Source organism: Taudactylus pleione, unplaced genomic scaffold (assembly GCF_031769625.1).
Source record: "Taudactylus pleione unplaced genomic scaffold, aTauple2 ptg000050l, whole genome shotgun sequence".
Classification (NCBI taxonomy): Eukaryota; Metazoa; Chordata; class Amphibia; order Anura; family Myobatrachidae; genus Taudactylus; species Taudactylus pleione.
The window spans coordinates 198,579-225,094 of NW_028284452.1; the positions used below are offsets into that span (position 1 = coordinate 198,579).

Here is a 26,516-nt window from a genome sequence, read left to right on the forward strand (position 1 = left end):
TAATTCCTTCAAAACAAGAACAATTCTCTAAGGAGTTTATGATCTTAAAAATTGAATACAAACTATGCGTTGGCCGGGAATTGAACCCGGGTCATGCTTGGAAGGCAGCTATGCTCACCACTATACCACCAACGCTTCCCAGTTTTCAAAAGGGCATTTGTTTGTCAAATCTGTAAGCCACAACACCTGATTGTATGATTTCAATGCGCTACACTGTTAATCCATTAATTGACTGCAATGCACTTCTTTTGATGATGGAAAATATTAATACAATGCACAAATTAGGTTAAAAATGCAAATGAATAAATACATGATGTACACTGAAGTCCACTTTTTAGCACTTTTGGAAAAGAGAATTTGAATCACATGCTAAAGCAGATAATAGGAAAATATATTTAATAGCCTAATTTACATAAGACTATTCAGAGCTGGATTTTTTCAAGATGCCATAAATCTAGTATTCTCTGAATGACAAAGCCATGACTCTGTCCATATCCCATAAGTGCTACACATACCAACAAAGCTTCCCATTTGTTGAAAGGGCATTTCTTGGACAGTGTATTCCTGATTTCTTCAAAACAAGAAACATTCTCTAAGGAGCTTATGATCTTAAAAAATGAAAAGAATACACAAGAAAAATCATGCGTTGGCCAGTGCTACACATACCAACAAAGCTTCCCATTTTTTCAAAGGGCATTTCTTGGTCAGTGTATTCCTAATTCCTTCAAAACAAGAAAAATTCTCAAAGGAGCTTATGCTCACCACTATACCACCAACGCTTCCCGGTTTTCAAAAGGGCATTTGTTAGTCAAATCTGTAAGCCACAACACCTGATTGTATGATTTCAATGCTCTACACTGTTAATCCATTAATTGACTGCAATGCACTTCTTTTGATGATGGAAAATATTAATACAATACACAAATTAGGTTCAAAATGCAAATGAATAAATAAACATGATGTACACTGAAGTCCACTTTTTGGCACTTTTGGAAAAGAGAATTTGAATCACATGTTAAAGCAGATAATAGGAAAATATATTTAATAGCCTAATTTACATAAGACTATTCAGAGTTGGATATTTTTAAGATGCCTTAAATCTAGTATTCTGTTAATGACAAAGCCATGACTCTGTCCATACCCCATAAGTGCTACACATACCAAGAAAGCTTCCCATTTGTTGAAAGGGCATTTCTTGGTCAGTGTATTCCTGATTTCTTCAAAACAAGAAACATTCTCTAAGGAGCTTATGATCTTAAAAAATGAAAAGAATACACAAGAAAAATCATGCGTTGGCCAGTGCTACACATACCAACAAAGCTTCCCGTTTTTTGAAAAGGCATTTCTTGGTCAGTGTATTCCTAATTCCTTCAAAACAAGAATAATTCTCTAAGGAGTTTATGATCTTAAAAATTGAATACAAACTATGCGTTGGCCGGGAATTGAACCCGGGTCATGTTTGGAAGGCAGCTATGCTCACCACTATACCACCAACGCTTCCCAGTTTTCAAAAGGGCATTTGTTAGTCAAATCTGTAAGCCACAACACCTGATTGTATGATTTCAATGCGCTACACTGTTAATCCATTAATTGACTGCAATGCACTTCGTTTGATGATGGAAAATATTAATACAATGCAGAAATTAGGTTAAAAATGCAAATGAATAAATACATGATGTACACTGAAGTCCTCTTTTTAGCACTTTTGGAAAAGAGAATTTGAATCACATGCTAAAGCAGATAATAAGAAAATATATTTAATAGCCTAATTTACATAAGACTATTCAGAGCTGGATATTTTTAAGATGCCATAAATCTAGTATTCTCTGAATGACAAAGCCATGACTCTGTCCATATCCCATAAGTGCTACACATACCAACAAAGCTTCCCATTTGTTGAAAGGGCATTTCTTGGACAGTGTATTCCTGATTTCTTCAAAACAAGAAACATTCTCTAAGGAGCTTATGATCTTAAAAAATGAAAAGAATACACAAGAAAAATCATGCGTTGGCCAGTGCTACACATACCAACAAAGCTTCCCATTTTTTGAAAGGGCATTTCTTGGTCAGTGTATTCCTAATTCCTTCAAAACAAGAAAAATTCTCAAAGGAGCTTATGCTCACCACTATACCACCAACGCTTCCCGGTTTTCAAAAGGGCATTTTTTTAGTCAAATATGTAAGCCACAACACCTGATTGTATGATTTCAATGCTCTACACTGTTAATCCATTAATTGACTGCAATGCACTTCTTTTGATGATGGAAAATATTAATACAATGCACAAATTAGGTTCAAAATGCAAATGAATAAATAAACATGATGTACACTGAAGTCCACTTTTTGGCACTTTTGGAAAAGAGAATTTGAATCAAATGTTAAAGCAGATAATAGGAAAATATATTTAATAGCCTAATTTACATAAGACTATTCAGAGTGGGATATTTTTAAGATGCCATAAATCTAGAATTCTGTGAATGACAAAGCCATGACTCTGTCCATACCCCATAAGTGCTACACATACCAGGAAAGCTTCCCATTTGTTGAAAGGGCATTTCTTGGTCAGTGTATTCCTGATTTCTTCAAAACAAGAAACATTCTCTAAGGAGCTTATGATCTTAAAAAATGAAAAGAATACACTGTTAATCCATTAATTGACTGCAATGCACTTCTTTTGATGATGGAAAATATTAATACAATGCACAAATTAGGTTAAAAATGTAAATGAATAAATAAACATGATGTACACTGAAGTCCACTTTTTGGCACTTTTGGAAAAGAGAATTTGAATCACATGCTAAAGCAGATAATAGTAAAATATATTTAGTAGCCTATTTTACATAAGACTATTCAGAGCTGGATATTTTTAAGATGCCATAAGTCTAGTATTCTCTGAATGACAAAGCCATGACTCTGTCCATATCCCATAAGTGCTACACATACCAACAAAGCTTCCCATTTGTTGAAAGGGCATTTCTTGGTCAGTGTATTCCTGATTTCTTCAAAACAAGAAACATTCTCTAAGGAGCTTATGATCTTAAAAAATGAAAAGAATACACAAGAAAAATCATACGTTGGCCAGTGCTACACATACCAACAAAGCTTCCCGTTTTTTGAAAAGGCATTTCTTGGTCAGTGTATTCCTAATTCCTTCAAAACAAGAAAAATTCTCAAAGGAGATTATAATCTTAAAAAATGAATAGAATACAAACTATGCGTTGGCCAGGAATCGAACCCGGGTCAACTGCTTTGGAAGACAGCTATGCTCACCACTATACCACCAATGCTTCCTGGTTTTCAAAAGGGCATTTGTTAGTCAAATCTGTAAGCCACAACACCTGATTGTATGATTTCAATGCTCTACACTGTTAATCCATTAATTGACTGCAATGCACTTCTTTTGATGATGATAAATATTAATACAATGCACAAATTAGGTTAAAAATGCAAATGAATAAATAAACATGATGTACACTGAAGTCCACTTTTTGGCACTTTTGGAAAAGAGAATTTGAATCACATGCTAAAGCAGATAATAGGAAAATATATTTAATAGCCTAACTTACATAAGACTATTCAGAGCTGGATATTTTTAAGATGTCATAAATCTAGTAGTCTCTGAATGACAAAGCCATGACTCTGTCCATATCCCATAAGTGCTACACATACCAAGAAAGCTTCCCATTTGTTGAAAGGGCATATCTTGGTCAGTGTATTCCTGATTTCTTCAAAACAAGAAACATTCTCTAAGGAGCTTATGATCTTAAAAAATGAAAAGAATACACAAGAAAAATCATGCGTTGGCCAGTGCTACACATACCAACAAAGCTTCCCGTTTTTGGAAAAGGCATTTCTTGGTCAGTGTATTCCTAATTCCTTCAAAACAAGAATAATTCTCTAAGGAGTTTATGATCTTAAAAATTGAATACAAACTATGCGTTGGCCGGGAATTGAACCCGGGTCATGCTTGGAAGGCAGCTATGCTCACCACTATACCACCAACGCTTCCCAGTTTTCAAAAGGGCATTTGTTAGTCAAATCTGTAAGCCACAACACCTGATTGTATGATTTCAATGCGCTACACTGTTAATCCATTAATTGACTGCAATGCACTTCTTTTGATGATGGAAAATATTAATACAATGCACAAATTAGGTTAAAAATGCAAATGAATAAATAAACATGATGTACACTGAAGTCCACTTTTTGGCACTTTTGGAAAAGAGAATTTGAATCACATGCTAAAGCAGATAATAGGAAAATATATTTAATAGCCTAATTTACATAAGACTATTCAGAGCTGGATATTTTTAAGATGCCATAAATCTAGTATTCTCTGAATGACAAAGCCATGACTCTGTCCATATCCCATAAGTGCTACACATACCAACAAAGCTTCCCATTTGTTGAAAGGGCATTTCTTGGACAGTGTATTCCTGATTCCTTCAAAACAAGAAACATTCTCTAAGGAGCTTATGATCTTAAAAAATGAAAAGAATACACAAGAAAAATCATGCGTTGGCCAGTGCTACACATACCAACAAAGCATCCCGTTTTTTGAAAAGGCATTTCTTGGTCAGTGTATTCCTAATTCCTTCAAAACAAGAAAAATTCTCAAAGGAGCTTATAATCTTAAAAAATGAATAGAATAAAATCTATGCGTTGGCCAGGAATCGAACCCGGGTCAACTGCTTTGGAAGACAGCTATGCTCACCACTATACCACCAATGCTTCCCGGTTTTCAAAAGGGCATTTGTTAGTCAAATCTGTAAGCCACAACACCTGATTGTATGATTTCAATGCTCTACACTGATAATCCATTAATTGACTGCAATGCACTTCTTTTGATGATGGAAAATATTAATACAATACACAAATTAGGTTCAAAATGCAAATGAATAAATAAACATGATGTACACTGAAGTCCACTTTTTGGCACTTTTGGAAAAGAGAATTTGAATCACATGTTAAAGCAGATAATAGGAAAATATATTTAATAGCCTAATTTACATAAGACTATTCAGAGTTGGATATTTTTAAGATGCCTTAAATCTAGTATTCTGTTAATGACAAAGCCATGACTCTGTCCATACCCCATAAGTGCTACACATACCAAGAAAGCTTCCCATTTGTTGAAAGGGCATTTCTTGGTCAGTGTATTCCTGATTTCTTCAAAACAAGAAACATTCTCTAAGGAGCTTATGATCTTAAAAAATGAAAAGAATACACAAGAAAAATCATGCGTTGGCCAGTGCTACACATACCAACAAAGCTTCCCGTTTTTTGAAAAGGCATTTCTTGGTCAGTGTATTCCTAATTCCTTCAAAACAAGAATAATTCTCTAAGGAGTTTATGATCTTAAAAATTGAATACAAACTATGCGTTGGCCGGGAATTGAACCCGGGTCATGTTTGGAAGGCAGCTATGCTCACCACTATACCACCAACGCTTCCCAGTTTTCAAAAGGGCATTTGTTAGTCAAATCTGTAAGCCACAACACCTGATTGTATGATTTCAATGCGCTACACTGTTAATCCATTAATTGACTGCAATGCACTTCTTTTGATGATGGAAAATATTAATACAATGCAGAAATTAGGTTAAAAATGCAAATGAATAAATACATGATGTACACTGAAGTCCTCTTTTTAGCACTTTTGGAAAAGAGAATTTGAATCACATGCTAAAGCAGATAATAAGAAAATATATTTAATAGCCTAATTTACATAAGACTATTCAGAGCTGGATATTTTTAAGATGCCATAAATCTAGTATTCTCTGAATGACAAAGCCATGACTCTGTCCATATCCCATAAGTGCTACACATACCAACAAAGCTTCCCATTTGTTGAAAGGGCATTTCTTGGACAGTGTATTCCTGATTTCTTCAAAACAAGAAACATTCTCTAAGGAGCTTATGATCTTAAAAAATGAAAAGAATACACAAGAAAAATCATGCGTTGGCCAGTGCTACACATACCAACAAAGCTTCCCATTTTTTGAAAGGGCATTTCTTGGTCAGTGTATTCCTAATTCCTTCAAAACAAGAAAAATTCTCAAAGGAGCTTATGCTCACCACTATACCACCAACGCTTCCCGGTTTTCAAAAGGGCATTTTTTTAGTCAAATATGTAAGCCACAACACCTGATTGTATGATTTCAATGCTCTACACTGTTAATCCATTAATTGACTGCAATGCACTTCTTTTGATGATGGAAAATATTAATACAATGCACAAATTAGGTTCAAAATGCAAATGAATAAATAAACATGATGTACACTGAAGTCCATTTTTTGGCACTTTTGGAAAAGAGAATTTGAATCAAATGTTAAAGCAGATAATAGGAAAATATATTTAATAGCCTAATTTACATAAGACTATTCAGAGTGGGATATTTTTAAGATGCCATGAATCTAGAATTCTGTGAATGACAAAGCCATGACTCTGTCCATACCCCATAAGTGCTACACATACCAGGAAAGCTTCCCATTTGTTGAAAGGGCATTTCTTGGTCAGTGTATTCCTGATTTCATCAAAACAAGAAACATTCTCTAAGGAGCTTATGATCTTAAAAAATGAAAAGAATACACTGTTATTCCATTAATTGACTGCAATGCACTTCTTTTGATGATGGAAAATATTAATACTATGCACAAATTAGGTTAAAAATGTAAATGAATAAATAAACATGATGTACACTGAAGTCCACTTTTTGGCACTTTTGGAAAAGAGAATTTGAATCACATGCTAAAGCAGATAATAGTAAAATATATTTAGTAGCCTATTTTACATAAGACTATTCAGAGCTGGATATTTTTAAGATGCCATAAGTCTAGTATTCTCTGAATGACAAAGCCATGACTCTGTCCATATCCCATAAGTGCTACACATACCAAGAAAGCTTCCCATTTGTTGAAAGGGCATTTCTTGGTCAGTGTATTCCTGATTTCTTCAAAACAAGAAACATTCTCTAAGGAGCTTATGATCTTAAAAAATGAAAAGAATACACAAGAAAAATCATGCGTTGGCCAGTGCTACACATACCAACAAAGCTTCCCGTTTTTTGAAAAGGCATTTCTTGGTCAGTGTATTCCTAATTCCTTCAAAACAAGAAAAATTCTCAAAGGAGATTATAATCTTAAAAAATGAATAGAATACAAACTATGCGTTGGCCAGGAATCGAACCTGGGTCAACTGCTTTGGAAGACAGCTATGCTCACCACTATACCACCAATGCTTCCCGGTTTTCAAAAGGGCATTTGTTAGTCAAATCTGTAAGCCACAACACCTGATTGTATGATTTCAATGCTCTACACTGTTAATCCATTAATTGACTGCAATGCACTTCTTTTGATGATGGAAAATATTAATACAATGCACAAATTAGGTTAAAAATGCAAATGAATAAATAAACATGATGTACACTGAAGTCCACTTTTTGGCACTTTTGGAAAAGAGAATTTGAATCACATGCTAAAGCAGATAATAGGAAAATATATTTAATAGCCTAATTTACATAAGACTATTCAGAGCTGGATATTTTTAAGATGCCATAAATCTAGTATTCTCTGAATGACAAAGCCATGACTCTGTCCATATCCCATAAGTGCTACACATACCAACAAAGCATCCCATTTGTTGAAAGGGCATTTCTTGGACAGTGTATTCCTGATTCCTTCAAAACAAGAAAAATTCTCAAAGGAGCTTATTGTCTTAAAAAATGAATAGAATACAAACTATGCGTTGGCCAGGAATCGAACCCGGGTCAACTGCTTTGGAAGACAGCTATGCTCACCACTATACCACCAATGCTTCCCGGTTTTCAAAAGGGCATTTGTTAGTCAAATCTGTAAGCCACAACACCTGATTGTATGATTTCAATGCGCTACACTGTTAATCCATTAATTGACTGCAATGCACTTCTTTTGATGATGGAAAATATTAATACAATGCACAAATTAGGTTAAAAATGCAAATGAATAAATAAACATGATGTACACTGAAGTCCACTTTTTGGCACTTTTGGAAAAGAGAATTTGAATCACATGCTAAAGCAGATAATAGGAAAATATATTTAATAGCCTAATTTACATAAGACTATTCAGAGCTGGATATTTTTAAGATGCCATAAATCTAGTATTCTCTGAATGACAAAGCCATGACTCTGTCCATATCCCATAAGTGCTACACATACCAACAAAGCTTCCCATTTGTTGAAAGGGCATTTCTTGGACAGTGTATTCCTGATTTCTTCAAAACAAGAAACATTCTCTAAGGAGCTTATGATCTTAAAAAATGAAAAGAATACACAAGAAAAATCATGCGTTGGCCAGTGCTACACATACCAACAAAGCTTCCCGTTTTTTGAAAGGACATTTCTTGGTCAGTGTATTCCTAATTCCTTCAAAACAAGAAAAATTCTCAAAGGAGCTTATGCTCACCACTATACCACCAACGCTTCCCGGTTTTCAAAAGGGCATTTGTTAGTCAAATCTGTAAGCCACAACACCTGATTGTATGATTTCAATGCGCTACACTGTTAATCCATTAATTGACTGCAATGCACTTCTTTTGATGATGGAAAATATTAATACAATGCACAAATTAGGTTAAAAATGCAAATGAATAAATAAACATGATGTACACTGAAGTCCACTTTTTGGCACTTTTGGAAAAGAGAATTTGAATCACATGCTAAAGCAGATAATAGGAAAATATATTTAATAGCCTAATTTACATAAGACTATTCAGAGTTAGATATTTTTAAGATGCCTTAAATCTAGTATTCTGTGAATGACAAAGCCATGACTCTGTCCATACCCCATAAGTGCTACACATACCAAGAAAGCTTCCCATTTGTTGAAAGGGCATTTCTTGGTCAGTGTATTCCTGATTTCTTCAAAACAAGAAACATTCTCTAAGGAGCTTATGATCTTAAAAAATGAAAAGAATACACAAGAAAAATCATGCGTTGGCCAGTGCTACACATACCAACAAAGCTTCCCGTTTTTTGAAAGGGCATTTCTTGGTCAGTGTATTCCTAATTCCTTCAAAACAAGAATAATTCTCTAAGGAGTTTATGATCTTAAAAATTGAATACAAACTATGCGTTGGCCGGGAATTGAACCCGGGTCATGCTTGGAAGGCAGCTATGCTCACCACTATACCACCAACGCTTCCCAGTTTTCAAAAGGGCATTTGTTAGTCAAATCTGTAAGCCACAACACCTGATTGTATGATTTCAATGCGCTACACTGTTAATCCATTAATTGACTGCAATGCACTTCTTTTGATGATGGAAAATATTAATACAATGCAGAAATTAGGTTAAAAATGCAAATGAATAAATAAACATGATGTACACTGAAGTCCACTTTTTGGCACTTTTGGAAAAGAGAATTTGAATCACATGCTAAAGCAGATAATAGGAAAATATATTTAATTGCCTAATTTACATAAGACTATTCAGAGCCGGATATTATTAAGATGCCATAAATCTAGTATTCTCTGAATGACAAAGCCATGACTCTGTCCATATCCCATAAGTGCTACACATACCAACAAAGCATCCCATTTGTTGAAAGGGCATATCTTGGTCAGTGTATTCCTGAATTCTTCAAAACAAGAAACATTCTCTAAGGAGCTTATGATCTTAAAAAATGAAAAGAATACACAAGAAAAATCATGCGTTGGCCAGTGCTACACATACCAACAAAGCATCCCGTTTTTTGAAAAGGCATTTCTTGGTCAGTGTATTCCTAATTCCTTCAAAACAAGAAAAATTCTCAAAGGAGCTTATAATCTTAAAAAATGAATAGAATAAAATCTATGCGTTGGCCAGGAATCGAACTCGGGTCAACTGCTTTGGAAGACAGCTATGCTCACCACTATACCACCAATGCTTCCCGGTTTTCAAAAGGGCATTTGTTAGTCAAATCTGTAAGCCACAACACCTGATTGTATGATTTCAATGCTCTACACTGTTAATCCATTAATTGACTGCAATGCACTTCTTTTGATGATGGAAAATATTAATACAATACACAAATTAGGTTCAAAATGCAAATGAATAAATAAACATGATGTACACTGAAGTCCACTTTTTGGCACTTTTGGAAAAGAGAATTTGAATCACATGTTAAAGCAGATAATAGGAAAATATATTTAATAGCCTAATTTACATAAGACTATTCAGAGTTGGATATTTTTAAGATGCCTTAAATCTAGTATTCTGTTAATGACAAAGCCATGACTCTGTCCATACCCCATAAGTGCTACACATACCAAGAAAGCTTCCCATTTGTTGAAAGGGCATTTCTTGGTCAGTGTATTCCTGATTTCTTCAAAACAAGAAACATTCTCTAAGGAGCTTATGATCTTAAAAAATGAAAAGAATACACAAGAAAAATCATGCGTTGGCCAGTGCTACACATACCAACAAAGCTTCCCGTTTTTTGAAAAGGCATTTCTTGGTCAGTGTATTCCTAATTCCTTCAAAACAAGAATAATTCTCTAAGGAGTTTATGATCTTAAAAATTGAATACAAACTATGCGTTGGCCGGGAATTGAACCCGGGTCATGTTTGGAAGGCAGCTATGCTCACCACTATACCACCAACGCTTCCCAGTTTTCAAAAGGGCATTTGTTAGTCAAATCTGTAAGCCACAACACCTGATTGTATGATTTCAATGCGCTACACTGTTAATCCATTAATTGACTGCAATGCACTTCTTTTGATGATGGAAAATATTAATACAATGCAGAAATTAGGTTAAAAATGCAAATGAATAAATACATGATGTACACTGAAGTCCTCTTTTTAGCACTTTTGGAAAAGAGAATTTGAATCACATGCTAAAGCAGATAATAAGAAAATATATTTAATAGCCTAATTTACATAAGACTATTCAGAGCTGGATATTTTTAAGATGCCATAAATCTAGTATTCTCTGAATGACAAAGCCATGACTCTGTCCATATCCCATAAGTGCTACACATACCAACAAAGCTTCCCATTTGTTGAAAGGGCATTTCTTGGACAGTGTATTCCTGATTTCTTCAAAACAAGAAACATTCTCTAAGGAGCTTATGATCTTAAAAAATGAAAAGAATACACAAGAAAAATCATGCGTTGGCCAGTGCTACACATACCAACAAAGCTTCCCATTTTTTGAAAGGGCATTTCTTGGTCAGTGTATTCCTAATTCCTTCAAAACAAGAAAAATTCTCAAAGGAGCTTATGCTCACCACTATACCACCAACGCTTCCCGGTTTTCAAAAGGGCATTTTTTTAGTCAAATATGTAAGCCACAACACCTGATTGTATGATTTCAATGCTCTACACTGTTAATCCATTAATTGACTGCAATGCACTTCTTTTGATGATGGAAAATATTAATACAATGCACAAATTAGGTTCAAAATGCAAATGAATAAATAAACATGATGTACACTGAAGTCCATTTTTTGGCACTTTTGGAAAAGAGAATTTGAATCAAATGTTAAAGCAGATAATAGGAAAATATATTTAATAGCCTAATTTACATAAGACTATTCAGAGTGGGATATTTTTAAGATGCCATAAATCTAGAATTCTGTGAATGACAAAGCCATGACTCTGTCCATACCCCATAAGTGCTACACATACCAGGAAAGCTTCCCATTTGTTGAAAGGGCATTTCTTGGTCAGTGTATTCCTGATTTCTTCAAAACAAGAAACATTCTCTAAGGAGCTTATGATCTTAAAAAATGAAAAGAATACACTGTTAATCCATTAATTGACTGCAATGCACTTCTTTTGATGATGGAAAATATTAATACTATGCACAAATTAGGTTAAAAATGTAAATGAATAAATAAACATAATGTACACTGAAGTCCACTTTTTGGCACTTTTGGAAAAGAGAATTTGAATCACATGCTAAAGCAGATAATAGTAAAATATATTTAGTAGCCTATTTTACATAAGACTATTCAGAGCTGGATATTTTTAAGATGCCATAAGTCTAGTATTCTCTGAATGACAAAGCCATGACTCTGTCCATATCCCATAAGTGCTACACATACCAAGAAATATTCCCATTTGTTGAAAGGGCATTTCTTGGTCAGTGTATTCCTGATTTCTTCAAAACAAGAAACATTCTCTAAGGAGCTTATGATCTTAAAAAATGAAAAGAATACACAAGAAAAATCATGCGTTGGCCAGTGCTACACATACCAACAAAGCTTCCCGTTTTTTGAAAAGGCATTTCTTGGTCAGTGTATTCCTAATTCCTTCAAAACAAGAAAAATTCTCAAAGGAGATTATAATCTTAAAAAATGAATAGAATACAAACTATGCGTTGGCCAGGAATCGAACCTGGGTCAACTGCTTTGGAAGACAGCTATGCTCACCACTATACCACCAATGCTTCCTGGTTTTCAAAAGGGCATTTGTTAGTCAAATCTGTAAGCCACAACACCTGATTGTATGATTTCAATGCGCTACACTGTTAATCCATTAATTGACTGCAATGCACTTCTTTTGATGATGGAAAATATTAATACAATGCACAAATTAGGTTAAAAATGCAATTGAATAAATAAACATGATGTACACTGAAGTCCACTTTTTGGCACTTTTGGAAAAGAGAATTTGAATCACATGCTAAAGCAGATAATAGGAAAATATATTTAATAGCCTAATTTACATAAGACTATTCAGAGCTGGATATTTTTAAGATGCCATAAATCTAGTATTCTCTGAATGACAAAGCCATGACTCTGTCCATATCCCATAAGTGCTACACATACCAACAAAGCTTCCCATTTGTTGAAAGGGCATTTCTTGGACAGTGTATTCCTGATTTCTTCAAAACAAGAAACATTCTCTAAGGAGCTTATGATCTTAAAAAATGAAAAGAATACACAAGAAAAATCATGTGTTGGCCAGAGCTACACATACCAACAAAGCTTCCCGTTTTTTGAAAGGGCATTTCTTGGTCAGTGTATTCCTAATTCCTTCAAAACAAGAAAAATTCTCAAAGGAGCTTATGCTCACCACTATACCACCAACGCTTCCCGGTTTTCAAAAGGGCATTTGTTAGTCAAATCTGTAAGCCACAACACCTGATTGTATGATTTCAATGCTCTACACTGTTAATCCATTAATTGACTGCAATGCACTTCTTTTGATGATGGAAAATATTAATACAATGCACAAATTAGGTTAAAAATGCAAATGAATAAATAAACATGATGTACACTGAAGTCCACTTTTTGGCACTTTTGGAAAAGAGAATTTGAATCACATGCTAAAGCAGATAATAGGAAAATATATTTAATAGCCTAATTTACATAAGACTATTCAGAGCTGGATATTTTTAAGATGCCATAAATCTAGTATTCTCTGAATGACAAAGCCATGACTCTGTCCATATCCCATAAGTGCTACACATACCAACAAAGCATCCCATTTGTTGAAAGGGCATTTCTTGGACAGTGTATTCCTGATTCCTTCAAAACAAGAAAAATTCTCAAAGGAGCTTATTGTCTTAAAAAATGAATAGAATACAAACTATGCGTTGGCCAGGAATCGAACCCGGGTCAACTGCTTTGGAAGACAGCTATGCTCACCACTATACCACCAATGCTTCCCGGTTTTCAAAAGGGCATTTGTTAGTCAAATCTGTAAGCCACAACACCTGATTGTATGATTTCAATGCGCTACACTGTTAATCCATTAATTGACTGCAATGCACTTCTTTTGATGATGGAAAATATTAATACAATGCACAAATTAGGTTAAAAATGCAAATGAATAAATAAACATGATGTACACTGAAGTCCACTTTTTGGCACTTTTGGAAAAGAGAATTTGAATCACATGCTAAAGCAGATAATAGGAAAATATATTTAATAGCCTAATTTACATAAGACTATTCAGAGCTGGATATTTTTAAGATGCCATAAATCTAGTATTCTCTGAATGACAAAGCCATGACTCTGTCTATATCCCATAAGTGCTACACATACCAACAAAGCTTCCCATTTGTTGAAAGGGCATTTCTTGGACAGTGTATTCCTGATTTCTAAGGAGCTTATGATCTTAAAAAATGAAAAGAATACACAAGAAAAATCATGTGTTGGCCAGTGCTACACATACCAACAAAGCTTCCCGTTTTTTGAAAGGACATTTCTTGGTCAGTGTATTCCTAATTCCTTCAAAACAAGAAAAATTCTCAAAGGAGCTTATGCTCACCACTATACCACCAACGCTTCCCGGTTTTCAAAAGGGCATTTGTTAGTCAAATCTGTAAGCCACAACACCTGATTGTATGATTTCAATGCGCTACACTGTTAATCCATTAATTGACTGCAATGCACTTCTTTTGATTTAGGAAAATATTAATACAATGCACAAATTAGGTTCAAAATGCAAATGAATAAATAAACATGATGTACACTGAAGTCCACTTTTTGGCACTTTTGGAAAAGAGAATTTGAATCACATTTTAAAGCAGATAATAGGAAAATATATTTAATAGCCTAATTTACATAAGACTATTCAGAGTTAGATATTTTTAAGATGCCTTAAATCTAGTATTCTGTGAATGACAAAGCCATGACTCTGTCCATACCCCATAAGTGCTACACATACCAAGAAAGCTTCCCATTTGTTGAAAGGGCATTTCTTGGTCAGTGTATTCCTGATTTCTTCAAAACAAGAAACATTCTCTAAGGAGCTTATGATCTTAAAAAATGAAAAGAATACACAAGAAAAATCATGCGTTGGCCAGTGCTACACATACCAACAAAGCTTCCCGTTTTTTGAAAGGGCATTTCTTGGTCAGTGTATTCCTAATTCCTTCAAAACAAGAATAATTCTCTAAGGAGTTTATGATCTTAAAAATTGAATACAAACTATGCTTTGGCCGGGAATTGAACCCGGGTCATGCTTGGAAGGCAGCTATGCTCACCACTATACCACCAACGCTTCCCAGTTTTCAAAAGGGCATTTGTTAGTCAAATCTGTAAGCCACAACACCTGATTGTATGATTTCAATGCGCTACACTGTTAATCCATTAATAGCCTGCAATGCACTTCTTTTGATGATGGAAAATATTAATACAATGCACAAATTAGGTTAAAAATGCAAATGAATAAATACATGATGTACACTGAAGTCCACTTTTTAGCACTTTTGGAAAAGAGAATTTGAATCACATGCTAAAGCAGATAATAGGAAAATATATTTAATAGCCTAATTTACATAAGACTATTCAGAGCTGGATATTTTTAAGATGCCATAAATCTAGTATTCTCTGAATGACAAAGCCATGACTCTGTCCATATCCCATAAGTGCTACACATACCAACAAAGCTTCCCATTTGTTGAAAGGGCATTTCTTGGTCAGTGTATTCCTGATTTCTTCAAAACAAGAAACATTCTCTAAGGAGCTTATGATCTTAAAAAATGAAAAGAATACACAAGAAAAATCATGCGTTGGCCAGTGCTACACATACCAACAAAGCTTCCCGTTTTTGAAAGGGCATTTCTTGGTCAGTGTATTCCTAATTCCTTCAAAACAAGAATAATTCTCTAAGGAGTTTATGATCTTAAAAATTGAATACAAACTATGCATTAGCAGGGAATCAAACCCGGGTCAACTGCTTGGAAGGCAGCTATGCGCACCACTATACCACTAACGCTTCCCAGTTTTCAAAAGGGCATTTATTAGTCAAATCTGTAAGCCACAACACCTGATTGTATGATTTCAATGCGCTACACTGTTAATCCATTAATTGACTGCAATGCACTTCTTTTGATGATGGAAAATATTAATACAATGCACAAATTAGGTTAAAAATGCAAATGAATAAATAAACATGATGTACACTGAAGTCCACTTTTTGGCACTTTTGGAAAAGAGAATTTGAATCACATGCTAAAGCAGATAATAGGAAAATATATTTAATAGCCTAATTTACATAAGACTATTCAGAGCTGGATATTTTTAAGATGCCATAAATCTAGTATTCTCTGAATGACAAAGCCATGACTCTGTCCATATCCCATAAGTGCTACACATACCAACAAAGTTTCCCATTTGTTGAAAGGGCATTTCTTGGTCAGTGTATTCCTGATTTCTTCAAAACAAGAAACATTCTCTAAGGAGCTTATGATCTTAAAAAATGAAAACAATACACAAGAAAAATCATGCGTTGGCCAGTGCTACACATACCAACAAAGCTTCCCGTTTTTTGAAAAGGCATTTCTTGGTCAGTGTATTCCTAATTCCTTCAAAACAAGAAAAATTCTCAAAGGAGATTATAATCTTAAAAAATGAATAGAATACAAACTATGCGTTGGCCAGGAACCGAACCCGGGTCAACTGCTTTGGAAGACAGCTATGCTCACCACTATACCACCAATGCTTCCTGGTTTTCAAAAGGGCATTTGTTAGTCAAATCTGTAAGCCACAACACCTGATTGTATGATTTCAATGCGCTACACTGTTAATCCATTAATTGACTGCAATGCACTTCTTTTGATGATGGAAAATATTAATACAATGCACAAATTAGGTTAAAAATGCAATTGAATAAATAAACATGATGTACACTGAAGTCCACTTTTTGGCACTTTTGGAAAAGAGAATTTGAATCACATGCTAAAGCAGATAATAGGAAAATATATTTAATAGCCTAATTTACATAAGACTATTCAGAGCTGGATATTTTTAAGATGCCATAAATCTAGTATTCTCTGAATGACAAAGCCATGACTCTGTCCATATCCCATAAGTGCTACACATACCAACAAAGCTTCCCATTTGTTGAAAGGGCATTTCTTGGACAGTGTATTCCTGATTTCTTCAAAACAAGAAACATTCTCTAAGGAGCTTATGATCTTAAAAAATGAAAAGAATACACAAGAAAAATCATGCGTTGGCCAGTGCTACACATACCAACAAAGCTTCCCGTTTTTTGAAAGGGCATTTCTTGGTCAGTGTATTCCTAATTCCTTCAAAACAAGAAAAATTCTCAAAGGAGCTTATGCTCACCACTATACCACCAACGCTTCCCGGTTTTCAAAAGGGCATTTGTTAGTCAAATCTGTAAGCCACAACACCTGATTGTATGATTTCAATGCTCTACACTGTTAATCCATTAATTTACTGCAATGCACTTCTTTTGATGATGGAAAATATTAATACAATGCACAAATTAGGTTCAAAATGCAAATGAATAAATAAACATGATGTACACTGAAGTCCACTTTTTGGCACTTTTGGAAAAGAGAATTTGAATCACATGTTAAAGCAGATAATAGGAAAATATATTTAATAGCCTAATTTACATAAGACTATTCAGAGTTGGATATTTTTAAGATGCCTTAAATCTAGTATTCTGTGAATGACAAAGCCATGACTCTGTCCATACCCCATAAGTGCTACACATACCAAGAAAGCTTCCCATTTGTTGAAAGGGCATTTCTTGGTCAGTGTATTCCTGATTTCTTCAAAACAAGAAACATTCTCTAAGGAGCTTATGATCTTAAAAAATGAAAAGAATACACAAGAAAAATCATGCGTTGGCCAGTGCTACACATACCAACAAAGCTTCCCGTTTTTTGAAAGGGCATTTCTTGGTCAGTGTATTCCTAATTCCTTCAAAACAAGAATAATTCTCTAAGGAGTTTATGATCTTAAAAATTGAATACAAACTATGCGTTGGCCGGGAATTGAACCCGGGTCATGCTTGGAAGGCAGCTATGCTCACCACTATACCACCAATGCTTCCTGGTTTTCAAAAGGGCATTTGTTAGTCAAATCTGTAAGCCACAACACCTGATTGTATGATTTCAATGCGCTACACTGTTAATCCATTAATTGACTGCAATGCACTTCTTTTGATGATGGAAAATATTAATACAATGCACAAATTAGGTTAAAAATGCAATTGAATAAATAAACATGATGTACACTGAAGTCCACTTTTTGGCACTTTTGGAAAAGAGAATTTGAATCACATGCTAAAGCAGATAATAGGAAAATATATTTAATAGCCTAATTTACATAAGACTATTCAGAGCTGGATATTTTTAAGATGCCATAAATCTAGTATTCTCTGAATGACAAAGCCATGACTCTGTCCATATCCCATAAGTGCTACACATACCAACAAAGCTTCCCATTTGTTGAAAGGGCATTTCTTGGACAGTGTATTCCTGATTTCTTCAAAACAAGAAACATTCTCTAAGGAGCTTATGATCTTAAAAAATGAAAAGAATACACAAGAAAAATCATGCGTTGGCCAGTGCTACACATACCAACAAAGCTTCCCGTTTTTTGAAAGGGCATTTCTTGGTCAGTGTATTCCTAATTCCTTCAAAACAAGAAAAATTCTCAAAGGAGCTTATGCTCACCACTATACCACCAACGCTTCCCGGTTTTCAAAAGGGCATTTGTTAGTCAAATCTGTAAGCCACAACACCTGATTGTATGATTTCAATGCTCTACACTGTTAATCCATTAATTTACTGCAATGCACTTCTTTTGATGATGGAAAATATTAATACAATGCACAAATTAGGTTCAAAATGCAAATGAATAAATAAACATGATGTACACTGAAGTCCACTTTTTGGCACTTTTGGAAAAGAGAATTTGAATCACATGTTAAAGCAGATAATAGGAAAATATATTTAATAGCCTAATTTACATAAGACTATTCAGAGTTGGATATTTTTAAGATGCCTTAAATCTAGTATTCTGTGAATGACAAAGCCATGACTCTGTCCATACCCCATAAGTGCTACACATACCAAGAAAGCTTCCCATTTGTTGAAAGGGCATTTCTTGGTCAGTGTATTCCTGATTTCTTCAAAACAAGAAACATTCTCTAAGGAGCTTATGATCTTAAAAAATGAAAAGAATACACAAGAAAAATCATGCGTTGGCCAGTGCTACACATACCAACAAAGCTTCCCGTTTTTTGAAAGGGCATTTCTTGGTCAGTGTATTCCTAATTCCTTCAAAACAAGAATAATTCTCTAAGGAGTTTATGATCTTAAAAATTGAATACAAACTATGCGTTGGCCGGGAATTGAACCCGGGTCATGCTTGGAAGGCAGCTATGCTCACCACTATACCACCAACGCTTCCCAGTTTTCAAAAGGGCATTTGTTAGTCAAATCTGTAAGCCACAACACCTGATTGTATGATTTCAATGCGCTACACTGTTAATCCATTAATTGACTGCAATGCACTTCTTTTGATGATGGAAAATATTAATACAATGCACAAATTAGGTTAAAAATGCAAATGAATAAATAAACATGATGTACACTGAAGTCCACTTTTTGGCACTTTTGGAAAAGAGAATTTGAATCACATGCTAAAGCAGATAATAGGAAAATATATTTAATAGCCTAATTTACATAAGACTATTCAGAGCTGGATATTTTTAAGATGCCATAAATCTAGTATTCTCTGAATGACAAAGCCATGACTCTGTCCATATCCCATAAGTGCTACACATACCAACAAAGCTTCCCATTTGTTGAAAGGGCATTTCTTGGACAGTGTATTCCTGATTTCTTCAAAACAAGAAACATTCTCTAAGGAGCTTATGATCTTAAAAAATGAAAAGAATACACAAGAAAAATCATGCGTTGGCCAGTGCTACACATACCAACAAAGCTTCCCGTTTTTTGAAAGGGCATTTCTTGGTCAGTGTATTCCTAATTCCTTCAAAACAAGAATAATTCTCTAAGGAGTTTATGATCTTAAAAATTGAATACAAACTATGCGTTGGCTGGGAATTGAACCCGGGTCATACTTGGAAGGCAGCTATGCTCACCACTATACCACCAACGCTTCCCAGTTTTCAAAAGGGCATTTGTTAGTCAAATCTGTAAGCCACAACACCTGATTGTATGATTTCAATGCGCTACACTGTTAATCCATTAATTGCCTGCAATGCACTTCTTTTGATGATGGAAAATATTAATACAATGCACAAATTAGGTTAAAAATGCAAATGAATAAATACATGATGTACACTGAAGTCCACTTTTTAGCACTTTTGGAAAAGAGAATTTGAATCACATGCTAAAGCAGATAATAGGAAAATATATTTAATAGCCTAATTTACATAAGACTATTCAGAGCTGGATATTTTTAAGATGCCATAAATCTAGTATTCTCTGAATGACAAAGCCATGACTCTGTCCATATCCCATAAGTGCTACACATACCAACAAAGCTTCCCATTTGTTGAAAGGGCATTTCTTGGTCAGTGTATTCCTGATTTCTTCAAAACAAGAAACATTCTCTAAGGAGCTTATGATCTTAAAAAATGAAAAGAATACACAAGAAAAATCATGCGTTGGCCAGTGCTACACATACCAACAAAGCTTCCCGTTTTTTCAAAAGGCATTTCTTGGTCAGTGTATTCCTAATTCCTTCAAAACAAGAAAAATTCTCAAAGGATCTTATAATCTTAAAAAATGAATAGAATACAAACTATGCGTTGGCCAGGAATCGAACCCGGGTCAACTGCTTTGGAAGACAGCTATGCTCACCACTATACCACCAACGCTTCCCGGTTTTCAAAAGGGCATTTGTTAGTCAAATCTGTAAGCCACAACACCTGATTGTATGATTTCAATGCTCTACACTGTTAATCCATTAATTGACTGCAATGCACTTCTTTTGATGATGGAAAATATTAATACAATGCACAAATTAGGTTCAAAATGCAAATGAATAAATAAACATGATGTACACTGAAGTCCACTTTTTGGCTCTTTTGGAAAAGAGAATTTGAATCACATGTTAAAGCAGATAATAGGAAAATATATTTAATAGCCTAATTTACATAAGACTATTCAGAGTTGGATATTTTTAAGATGCCTTAAATCTAGTATTCTCTGAATGACAAAGCCATGACTCTGTCCATATCCCATAAGTGCTACACATACCAACAAAGCTTCCCATTTGTTGAAAGGGCATTTCTTGGACAGTGTATTCCTGATTTCTTCAAAACAAGAAACATTCTCTAAGGAGCTTATGATCTTAAAAAATGAAAAGAATACACAAGAAAAATCATGCGTTGGCCAGTGCTACACATACCAACAAAGCTTCCCGTTTTTTGAAAGGGCATTTCTTGGTCAGTGTATTCCTAATTCCTTCAAAACAAGAAAAATTCTCAAAGGAGCTTATGCTCACCACTATACCACCAACGCTTCCCGGTTTTCAAAAGGGCATTTGTTAGTCAAATCTGTAAGCCACAACACCTGATTGTATGATTTCAATGCTCTACACTGTTAATCCATTAATTGACTGCAATGCACTTCTTTTGATGATGGAAAATATTAATACAATGCACAAATTAGGTTCAAAATGCAAATGAATAAATAAACATGATGTACACTGAAGTCCACTTTTTGGCACTTTTGGAAAAGAGAATTTGAATCACATGTTAAAGCAGATAATAGGAAAATATATTTAATAGCCTAATTTACATAAGACTATTCAGAGTTGGATATTTTTAAGATGCCTTAAATCTAGTATTCTGTGAATGACAAAGCCATGACTCTGTCCATACCCCATAAGTGCTACACATACTAAGAAAGCTTCCCATTTGTTGAAAGGGCATTTCTTGGTCAGTGTATTCCTGATTTCTTCAAAACAAGAAACATTCTCTAAGGAGCTTATGAACTTAAAAAATTAAAAGAATACACAAGAAAAATAATGCGTTGGCCAGTGCTACACATACCAACAAAGCTTCCCGTTTTTTGAAAAGGCATTTCTGGGTCAGTGTATTCCTAATTCCTTCAAAACAAGAATAATTCTCTAAGGAGTTTATGATCTTAAAAATTGAATACAAACTCTGCGTTGGCCGGGAACTGAACCCGGGTCATGCTTGGAAGGCAGCTATGCTCACCACTATACCACCAACGCTTCCCAGTTTTCAAAAGGGCATTTGTTAGTCAAATCTGTAAGTCACAACACCTGATTGTATGATTTCAATGCGCTACACTGTTAATCCATTAATTGACTGCAATGCACTTCTTTTGATGATGGAAAATATTAATACAATGCACAAATTAGGTTAAAAATGCAAATGAATAAATACATGATGTACACTGAAGTCCACTTTTTAGCACTTTTGGAAAAGAGAATTTGAATCACATGCTAAAGCAGATAATAGGAAAATATATTTAATAGCCTAATTTACATAAGACTATTCAGAGCTGGATATTTTTAAGATGCCATAAATCTAGTATTCTCTGAATGACAAAGCCATGACTCTGTCCATATCCCATAAGTGCTACACATACCAACAAAGCTTCCCATTTGTTGAAAGGGCATCTCTTGGACAGTGTATTCCTGATTTCTTCAAAACAAGAAACATTCTCTAAGGAGCTTATGATCTTAAAAAATGAAAAGAATACACAAGAAAAATCATGCGTTGGCCAGTGCTACACATAGCAACAAAGCTTCCCATTTTTTGAAAGGGCATTTCTTGGTCAGTGTATTCCTAATTCCTTCAAAACAAGAAAAATTCTCAAAGGAGCTTATGCTCACCACTATACCAGCAACGCTTCCCGGTTTTCAAAAGGGCATTTGTTAGTCAAATCTGTAAGCCACAACACCTGATTGTATGATTTCAATGCTCTACACTGTTAATCCATTAATTGACTGCAATGCACTTCTTTTGATGATGGAAAATATTAATACAATGCACAAATTAGGTTAAAAATGCAAATGAATAAATAAACATGATGTACACTGAAGTCCACTTTTTGGCACTTTTGGAAAAGAGAATTTGAATCAAATGTTAAAGCAGATAATAGGAAAATATATTTAATAGCCTAATTTACATAAGACTATTCAGAGTTGGATATTTTTAAGATGCCATAAATCTAGAATTCTGTGAATGACAAAGCCATGACTCTGTCCATACCACATAAGTGCTACACATACCAGGAAAGCTTCCCATTTGTTGAAAGGGCATTTCTTGGTCAGTGTATTCCTGATTTCTTCAAAACAAGAAACATTCTCTAAGGAGCTTATGATCTTAAAAAATGAAAAGAATACACTGTTAATCCATTAATTGACTGCAATGCACTTCTTTTGATGATGGAAAATATTAATACAATGCACAAATTAGGTTAAACATGTAAATGAATAAATAAACATGATGTACACTGAAGTCCACTTTTTGGCACTTTTGGAAAAGAGAATTTGAATCACATGCTAAAGCAGATAATAGGAAAATATATTTAATAGCCTAATTTACATAAGACTATTCAGAGCTGGATATTTTTAAGATGCCATAAATCTAGTATTCTCTGAATGACAAAGCCATGACTCTGTCCATATCCCATAAGTGCTACACATACCAACAAAGCTTCCCATTTGTTGAAAGGGCATTTCTTGGTCAGTGTATTCCTGATTTCTTCAAAACAAGAAACATTCTCTAAGGAGCTTATGATCTTAAAAAATGAAAAGAATACACAAGAAAAATCATGCGTTGGCCAGTGCTACACATACCAACAAAGCTTCCCGTTTTTTGAAAAGGCATTTCTTGGTCAGTGTATTCCTAATTCCTTCAAAACAAGAAAAATTCTCAAAGGAGCTTATAATCTTAAAAAATGAATAGAATACAAACTATGCGTTGGCCAGGAATCGAACCCGGGTCAACTGCTTTGGAAGACAGCTATGCTCACCACTATACCACCAATGCTTCCCGGTTTTCAAAAGGGCATTTGTTAGTCAAATCTGTAAGCCACAACACCTGATTGTATGATTTCAATGCGCTATACTGTTAATCCATTAATTGACTGCAATGCACTTCTTTTGATGATGGAAAATATTAATACAATGCACAAATTAGGTTAAAAATGCAAATGAATAAATAAACATGATGTACACTGAAGTCCACTTTTTGGCACTATTGGAAAAGAGAATTTGAATCACATGCTAAAGCAGATAATAGGAAAATATATTCAATAGCCTAATTTACATAAGACTATTCAGAGCTGGATATTTTTAAGATGCCATAAATCTAGTATTCTCTGAATGACAATGCCATGACTCTGTCCATATCCCATAAGTGCTACACATACCAACAAAGCTTCCCATTTGTTGAAAGGGCATTTCTTGGACAGTGTATTCCTGATTTCTTCAAAACAAGAAACATTCTCTAAGGAGCTTATGATCTTAAAAAATGAAAAGAATACACAAGAAAAATCATGCGTTGGCCAGTGCTACACATACCAACAAAGCTTCCCGTTTTTTGAAAGGGCATTTCTTGGTCAGTGTATTCCTGATTTCTTCAAAACAAGAAACATTCTCTAAGGATCTTATGATCTTAAAAAATGAAAAGAATACACAAGAAAAATCATGCGTTGGCCAGTGCTACACATACCAACAAAGCTTCCCGTTTTTTGAAAGGGCATTTCTTGGTCAGTGTATTCCTAATTCCTTCAAAACAAGAATAATTCTCTAAGGAGTTTATGATCTTAAAAATTGAATACAAAGTATGCATTAGCAGGGAATCAAACCCGGGTCAACTGCTTGGAAGGCAGCTATGCTCACCACTATACCACTAACGCTTCCCAGTTTTCAAAAGGGCATTTATTAGTCAAATCTGTAAGCCACAACACCTGATTGTATGATTTCAATGCGCTACACTGTTAATCCATTAATTGACTGCAATGCACTTCTTTTGATGATGGAAAATATTAATACAATGCACAAATTAGGTTAAAAATGCAAATGAATAAATAAACATGATGTACACTGAAGTCCACTTTTTGGCACTTTTGGAAAAGAGAATTTGAATCACATGCTAAAGCAGATAATAGGAAAATATATTTAATAGCCTAATTTACATAAGACTATTCAGAGCTGGATATTTTTAAGATGCCATAAATCTAGTATTCTCTGAATGACAAAGCCATGACTCTGTCCATATCCCATAAGTGCTACACATACCAACAAAGCTTCCCATTTGTTGAAAGGGCATTTCTTGGACAGTGTATTCCTGATTCCTTCAAAACAAGAAAAATTCTCAAAGGAGCTTATTGTCTTAAAAAATGAATAGAATACAAACTATGCGTTGGCCAGGAATCGAACCCGGGTCAACTTCTTTGGAAGACAGCTATGCTCACCACTATACCACCAATGCTTCCCGGTTTTCAAAAGGGCATTTGTTAGTCAAATCTGTAAGCCACAACACCTGATTGTATGATTTCAATGCGCTACACTGTTAATCCATTAATTGACTGCAATGCACTTCTTTTGATGATGGAAAATATTAATACAATGCACAAATTAGGTTAAAAATGCAAATGAATAAATAAACATGATGTACACTGAAGTCCACTTTTTGGCACTTTTGGAAAAGAGAATTTGAATCACATGCTAAAGCAGATAATAGGAAAATATATTTAATAGCCTAATTTACATAAGACTATTCAGAGCTGGATATTTTTAAGATGCCATAAATCTAGTATTCTCTGAATGACAAAGCCATGACTCTGTCCATATCGCATAAGTGCTACACATACCAACAAAGCTTCCCATTTGTTGAAAGGGCATTTCTTGGACAGTGTATTCCTGATTTCTTCAAAACAAGAAACATTCTCTAAGGAGCTTATGATCTTAAAAAATGAAAAGAATACACAAGAAAAATCATGCGTTGGCCAGTGCTACACATACCAACAAAGCTTCCCGTTTTTTGAAAGGACATTTCTTGGTCAGTGTATTCCTAATTCCTTCAAAACAAGAAAAATTCTCAAAGGAGCTTATGCTCACCACTATACCACCAACGCTTCCCGGTTTTCAAAAGGGCATTTGTTAGTCAAATCTGTAAGCCACAACACCTGATTGTATGATTTCAATGTGCTACACTGTTAATCCATTAATTGACTGCAATGCACTTCTTTTGATGATGGAAAATATTAACACAATGCACAAATTAGGTTCAAAATGCAAATGAATAAATAAACATGATGTACACTGAAGTCCACTTTTTGGCATTTTTGGAAAAGAGAATTTGAAACACATGTTAAAGCAGATAATAGGAAAACATATTTAATAGCCTAATTTACATAAGACTATTCAGAGTTAGATATTTTTAAGATGCCTTAAATCTAGTATTCTGTGAATGACAAAGCCATGACTCTGTCCATACCCCATAAGTGCTACACATACCAAGAAAGCTTCCCATTTGTTGAAAGGGCATTTCTTGGTCAGTGTATTCCTGATTTCTTCAAAACAAGAAACATTCTCTAAGGAGCTTATGATCTTAAAAAATGAAAAGAATAAACAAGAAAAATCATGCGTTGGACAGTGCTACACATACCAACAAAGCTTCCCGTTTTTTGAAAGGGCATTTCTTGGTCAGTGTATTCCTAATTCCTTCAAAACAAGAATAATTCTCTAAGGAGTTTATGATCTTAAAAATTGAATACAAACTATGCGTTGGCCGGGAATTGAACCCGGGTCATGCTT

At 34.5% G+C, this 26,516-nt stretch overlaps 3 non-coding genes across 3 annotated transcripts; all 3 read right to left on the bottom strand.

Annotated features, from left to right (window-relative positions):
* Positions 1-7,166: 7,166 nt before the first annotated feature.
* On the bottom strand, positions 7,167-7,239 carry TRNAW-CCA (transfer RNA tryptophan (anticodon CCA)). Its single transcript has one exon. It is a non-coding gene; the product is annotated as a tRNA-Trp (tRNA).
* A 5,100-nt stretch (positions 7,240-12,339) lies between these two features.
* On the bottom strand, positions 12,340-12,412 carry TRNAW-CCA (transfer RNA tryptophan (anticodon CCA)). The gene has a single exon. It is a non-coding gene; the product is annotated as a tRNA-Trp (tRNA).
* Positions 12,413-20,516: 8,104 nt separating this feature from the next.
* Positions 20,517-20,589, bottom strand: TRNAW-CCA (transfer RNA tryptophan (anticodon CCA)). The gene has a single exon. It is a non-coding gene; the product is annotated as a tRNA-Trp (tRNA).
* Positions 20,590-26,516: the final 5,927 nt, after the last annotated feature.